This window comes from Bidens hawaiensis, unplaced genomic scaffold (assembly GCF_021521415.1).
Source record: "Bidens hawaiensis isolate Kalapana, Puna unplaced genomic scaffold, B.hawaiensis_p1.1 tig00016941_1, whole genome shotgun sequence".
Classification (NCBI taxonomy): domain Eukaryota; kingdom Viridiplantae; phylum Streptophyta; class Magnoliopsida; order Asterales; family Asteraceae; genus Bidens; species Bidens hawaiensis.
In genome coordinates this window covers 420,868-428,106 of record NW_027492566.1, presented here as the reverse complement: position 1 = coordinate 428,106, position 7,239 = coordinate 420,868, and positions in this window count along the sequence as shown.

Genomic DNA, 7,239 nt, shown 5'->3' with positions numbered 1-7,239 from the left:
GAGGGGTTTTCTTGGAGCTTAAAACACGAGATTTGGTCCATAAATAAGCGATTTAGCATTAAACACGAGTTTTGACCCAAAATAAACAAATGAACTGATCTGAGAGCCTGGCCGCGCGAAGCGGCCATGTTGGGCCTTCCTCCTCGCGTTACACGGCAAGGATGGAGGTTCAGCCTTCTTTGTTTTGTCACTTTTGGTCACTGAAGTTCGAAAAATGCATTTTTTTTAGCCATTTTAAGCGATTTTGAGAGTTGTTAAGGACTATTTGCCATGATTGAAATTCCTGAAATTATAAAATAAGTTAAATACCAATAAATCTAAGTTTTTATCGATACAAAATATACTAATTATATTCACGAGTTTGGTAAACGAATATGGTTATGAATATGAAAAATCCAAAATGTTACAGTCTCCCCTACTTTTGGGAATTTTGTCCCAAAATTAGAGAAAACTAAAACAAAAATAATATAATCAAATTTTAAGGAAAAATAAAGTCAATGATGTACAAGCGGTGTATAGACTGTGCCCTTATCATCTTAAAATTTGTACCCGTACCCAAACCACTTTCGGCTCTAGATTATGACACACAATTAAACGTATTATGATTTCATGCGAGGACTTAGATAATTACGTAAGCATCCATAATTACTTAGATTGTCGGATGGTCCACATAATTCGTCCCATTGTGTGGGTTACAAAACATTTTAAACACATTACTTCTTGAGAATTAAAAGTTTTAATTAATCTTAAAGATAAAATCAGAAGATCATAAATGTACGAAATATTTTAAAGAAAACGAGGTGAACTTTCGAGTTTGATTAACGAATAGTGAAATTTTTTTAAACATCTTTTGATATAAATGTGTGAGTTTTAAATTTGAAAGGAAATGAAATCCTAGACGTTGAGAGTGATTAACGAGGATAGGAATATAAGGTAACCAACAAACTTTCATGAACCTTACAAATAACAAAAAATAGCAAACAAGATTTTTTTAATAAGTGTAGAAGAAAATATAAACAACATAAATTATGTAAAGGATTAAATTAATAGTTTAAGTAATAACAAATCTTAAAGTGAGTAATAACATGTGAAATCTTTAAATATTACAAACATTAGAAATGAAATTCTTAAGATCAAGAGTATAGATTTGAATAAGGTTAGCGAAGATTTTGATGAATCGAGATGGTTAGATGAGAAACTTGTGAAATTTAAAGAGAAAAACTGATATGAAATTATAGAATTGCAAGTTGTGAATTTGAGATAAGATAAATTCAAATTACAAGATTATAAAAAATGGTAAATAATAAATGAAACATTAATGTAAATGCGAGAATTTATATATTCGAATAAACTTTTAAGAGATTATATTGGGAAGCGGATATTCCTGAATCACCGAGATAGTCCTATTCCAAATAAATCTTCAAAATTAGATATAATATAAAGTGGGTCATTGGAGTATCACAAATTACAAGGGATTTTTCTATTTCCATAAAATCGTTGTAAATAAGATGAAGTAAATAAATTAAAATATCCATAGTTATCATAGAGGTTTAAAAAAATAATTAATATTAAATAAAAATGAAGATAAAAATAATTTGTGAAATAATATAATAAATAAAAGAAAATGCGGGGTTATAAATGCATGAATCACCATGACTATTCTGACAACTAAAGAAGTCATCACCGAAACATTCAAAATTCTCAAGATGTATCGAAAATCGAAGTAGTGAGTTAAAATATCCACAAACCACCAGTTAATTTCAACTGTTGAGATACCCACGAACCACCGCAGGGTTTCAATAGTGTAACGTCCTCGTTTCGAAGTTTATTTAAATGAATAATATGAGCTTATGTTAGTCGTATGTCGTGTTACGTTATTTAATTTAATTAAATAATCTAAAGATGAGAGAAAAATGTTAGAATGGTTTATGGGCTTGAAAAGGATTACGGTCTTAAAGCCTTGGGCTTAGCTTATATACTCACCATTATTAAATCACCAAAACCCAAATTATCATTATTAACTCATCATTTCCGTTAACATTCCAATCATTAGACACACACAAACACACATACTCACCCTCTGTACACATTCCATCCTTTTCATTCATTCAAAGATCTATCAAGCTCATCTAACACTACCAAAGAATCAAAGATCAAATCTATCCTAATCTATTAAGGTATGTATTAGGTTAAAGGTTCATTTATTCATCTCTGTTTTGTTTCTATTTTGTCAAGATAATAATAAACAACGAACCTTGTAAGCACTAAACGAACCAAACCTAAACCGACATAAATAAACTCCAAATTGAACCAAATAAGAAAGTTGGAGTTTGGTTTTAATAAGATGACCGAATATAGACATGAATATAAGTATATGTTAAGCTCGACTCGAGCAAGGTCACGAGACCCGACTCAAGTCGGGTCAACCATAAAACAAGGAGGTTGAAGTGGGCTGATCCATATGGGCTGGTAAGGCTCGACCTACAGCTGAGCCAAGAGAAAGAGTGAACCCGACTCGGGTTCGAATCAAGTGGGTTGTTTGGGTTCAATTGAGTCAAACAGAGAACTAGGAGTCGAGCCAAAAAGGGCTCAGCTTGATTATGAAGAATAGTAGATCCAAAGACTCGGTTCAAATGACCTAAACTCGATTGAAATCCAGAGCTCGACCCAAACTAAACAACTCGAACCAAAACAAACTCGGGCCAACCTATTGAATTCGACTGGAATGAAGGTTGATTGGATTTAGGAACTCGGCTTATCTGAAAGAAGGAATAAAACCCGATTGGAATGACACTCGAGCCAAATACCTAACTCGACTCGAATCCCTTACTCGACTGCAATAAGGACTCGAGCTAAACACCAACTCGATTGGAAAGGAAACTCGAGCCAAGCGGGGAACTCGATCCGTTTGAACTTCACAATATATGTAGATACTCAACCCGTGACACAGCTTCACCTTCCTTTTTTGTCCCGTTGACTTGATGGCCGGAAACCATGGAGGCCGGCGGTGGCAGGTGTAATGAAGGAGAGAGATGGGGACTTGGATTAAATGGATAAGGTGGGAGGGGTGTTTGGTGTTAGCGTAAGGGGCTGTTTGGGTTTCCTTATTTTTACCTCCTTATAACTTATTAACTTTTGTAAGTTAAAATAGTGTTTGGATAAGATAATTTATTAAACCTTTTAAAGAAGGAAAAGGAGTTTTTCATAAGTTAGGATTGAGTAACTTATAAAAAACTCCTTATATAAGGTATAAGGAGGTGCAAATAAGGAATCCCAAACACCCCCTAAAATATATAATAATAATAATAATAATAATAATAATAATAATAATAATAATAATAATAATAATAATAAATAAAAATTAATAAAAGAGCAAGACAAGAAAATGATGAGAAACTAAACGAACCCGAACCCGAGACCCGACTCATTTAAGAACCCGCTAAAATTTTATGCTCGTATAAAAGTGTACATATATAGGATCGAAAATATTAGTTAACTTGTAAAAACATATATATGAGGTAACTTAATCGAACTCGACATGGACCCGACTCAAGTAAAACACGAACCGAACCGAGAACCGTCTCGTTTAGGAATCAATGCCCGAGCGTTCGTTAAAGCTCGTTAAAGAATTACAATAATGAGGATAAGATTTAATAAACGAATAAATGAAGAAAAATTTATTAAACGAATATAATCGGTTCGATAAGGTTTTATGGTTGGTTCAGTTAACGTAAAGGATAACTCCGTTAACTTTTGAATATAAAATAATTAAAAATAGAGGAGTAATACATGCAATTTAATAAGCAGTTAGTCGAGCTCAACTGAAGAAAGGAATTACGATTAACTCCGAGTGGAATCGATTACAGGTGAGTTCTAGCCCCTTTTCTGTGTTATGTTTTTCAGGGTTCTGTGCATACTACGACGTGTTATATTAATACACTTAACTTAAAGGGTAAGTGTGTAGTAGATATAATTGTATATGTATGTGAATGTTATTGAATGATTAATTTAGTATGCCCGTAGTTATAATTAATTATATTACATTATAATTGAAGGATAAAGGTAAGAAATAAACGAATGTATGATTGTATGGTTGAACGGTTAATAAAGGGTTGCAGACCCTAAGAATATCTGCAAAGAATAAAGGGTTGCGGACCTTAATAATATATGCGAAGAATAAACGGTTGCGGACCCTACTAATATATGCGAAGAATAAAGGTTTGCGGACCCTAATAGAAGGAACACGTATGTATAAATTAAAGAAAGACAGATAAAGTATGGAAGATTGTATGAATGTATGCATGTATGTATGAATGATAGAAGAACAGGTAAGTAATTAATACGTATCTTTGGACGCGTAGTAATAACTAAGTGGATGTAATGCATGTTAATTAACTATAACTCGCTCAGCGTAGCTGACTTTTAGTATGCACGTAGGCGAATATATTACTCAAGGAAGACTGATGGTGAGGAGGCCCGCGTTGCATGTTTATGTTAGAGCGGTCAAATATATTACTTGAGTCCTTGACTTCGTGTTTCATGACGTGGGTGAAGAGGCCCGCCGTTTTGTTGAAACGTAACCAAATCAAATATTTTACTAGAGGAAGACTCGGGATGGAAAGGCTCGTGTTACGCGTTTGTGTTTTTATCACGACCGTGCCAATATATTACTCGAGTCTTGACGCATGGTGGGGTGGCCCGTGTTTGCGTGTTTGACTGAGAAAATTATTTATTTATTTAATTATTATTTTATCTACAATCTTATGTTAATTTAAATTGATTTAAAATTTTTGTTTATAAAAACATGAACTCATTCAGCTTAAGCTGACTTTGTGTGTATGTTAATTTGATTTTCAGGTTGAGAAGTTGGAATTACCGCTTGGACGTGCTCGAGATTTCCTGAATGGTTGAAGGAATCTAGTCGAAGAAATTAATAAAATAAACAGTTTTTCTTTTATTGCAAGTATTTAATTTCGAATTTGATTTTGGGCATATTTCCCGGTTTTGGGTCTTGTACTTGAATATTTTCCGCTACATGTCACTCTAGACTTGTCTTTAATAAATTGAAACTGTTTTTTACATTTATTTATGAAAATTTTGGTATGATGACCAACTGTTTGACTCATGGGTTTTGGGGTCTTACATCAAGGTAGCAGTAATGCCAGAAAAAGAGTCTCCTAAAGAGACACTAGACATGATGTTTCAAGATGCACATAAGGTACTTGAAAATGAAGAGATCTCAATAAACTATATCATGTCTAGGAAGGTATGGAACCGAAACCAAGTCGACGCCTATGATATCTTTTCATATAATGTAGCACTAGAAATAATGGAAAACAATAAGGATCATGAACCAATATCTATTGATGAATGTAAATAGAGATATAATTGGCAAAAATGAAAAGACGCAATTGAAGCAGTATTAAACTCCCTCACGAAATGGCAAGTCTTTAGTCTCGTAGTTCAAACACATGAAGGTGTAAAGCCTGTTGGTTATAAATGGGTCTTTGTGCGAAAATGTAATGAAAAGAATGAGATTACACGCTACAAGGCACGATTTGTAGCACAAGGATTTTCGCAAAGAACTGGAATTGATTATGAGGCTGCGTATTTTCCCGTGGTAGATGCAACGACTTTTCGTTATCTTGTTAGTATGGTAATACAACAAGGGATTGATATGTGTCTAATGGATGTTGTGACAGCCTACCTTTATGTCTCATTTGATACAAAAATTCACATGAAACTACCTACAAGATTCAAACTACTAGAATCACGTAAATCAAGTTCTAGAGAACATCTTTCAATTAAACTAAACATCATTATATAGGCTGAAACAATCTGGGCGTATGTGGTACGATCGCCTTAACGAGTATTTTTTGAAAGAAGGTTACAAAAATGATTCCGTTTGTCCATGCATTTTTACAAAAAGATCATAATATGAATTTGTTATAATTTCCGTATATGTTGAAGATTTGAATATAATTGGAACTCCTGGAGAGCTCCAAAAGGCTATCGAATATTGGAAAAAGGAATTTAAAATGAAAGACCTTGGAAAGACAAAGTTTTATCTTGGGTTACAAATAGAACATCTTAAAGGTGGGATACCTATGCATCAAGAAACTTACATAGAAAAATTACTCAAAAGGTTTCACATTGATAAATCACATCCACTAAGCACTCCAATGGTTTTAAGGTCACTTGATGTGGAAAAGGACCCATTCCGACCACCGGGAGACGAAGAAGAAATTCTTGGTCCAGAAGTACCGTATCTAAGTGCAATCGGTGCATTAATGTTCCTTGCAAGCCATACACGACCAGATATATCATTTTCATTAAATTTGTTGGCAAGGTATAGTTCATGCCCAACAAGGAGACATTGGAATGGGGTAAAACAAATATTTCGATATCTCTAATGAACTAAAGATATGGGCTTGTATTTTACTAACCAATCGAAAACAAGTTTGGTTGGTTTTGCAGATGCAGGGTATTTGTTTGATCCTCATACTAGTCGATCCCAAATAGGATATTTATTCACACATGGAGGCATTGCAATTGCATGGCGTTCTGTGAAGCAAACAATCACAACCACTTCATCTAACCATGCAGAATTATTGGCCATCCATGAAGCTAGTCGAGAATGTGTTTGGTTGAGAACTATAATATAAAACATTCTTGGATCTTGTGGTATTTCTTCTGCATATGAGGGACCAACAGTTTTACATGAAGTCAACGCAGCATGCATTGCAAACTTAAGGAAGGATACATCAAAGGAGATAGAACCAAACATACTTGCCAAAGTTCTTTTTCACACGTGATCACAAAAGAATGGAGATATTATCATTCAACATATTCGCTCTAGCGAAAATTTGGTAGACTTGTTTACTAAATCACTTCCGACCTCAACATTCAAAAAGTTAGTTGACGGGTTCGGGATGCGTCGACTCAAGGAGCTAAAATCATCAGGGGAGAATAATACGTGCTGCACTCTTTTTTTCTTAGCTATGGTTTTATCCCACTAGGTTGCGCTAGCAAGGTTTTTAATGAGGCAGCATCAACAAACGTATTTGATCATGTGGATAGTCATGGGGGAGTGTTATAAATTATCATTAATAGTGAATATCTACATACAAGTATGCCATAAAGTTAGGACTCTCCATGTACTTAACTTCTCTTGATAATTAATGTAATGAGCCTATACATAAAGGTTTTATACTCCATACTGATACATGAATGAAAACC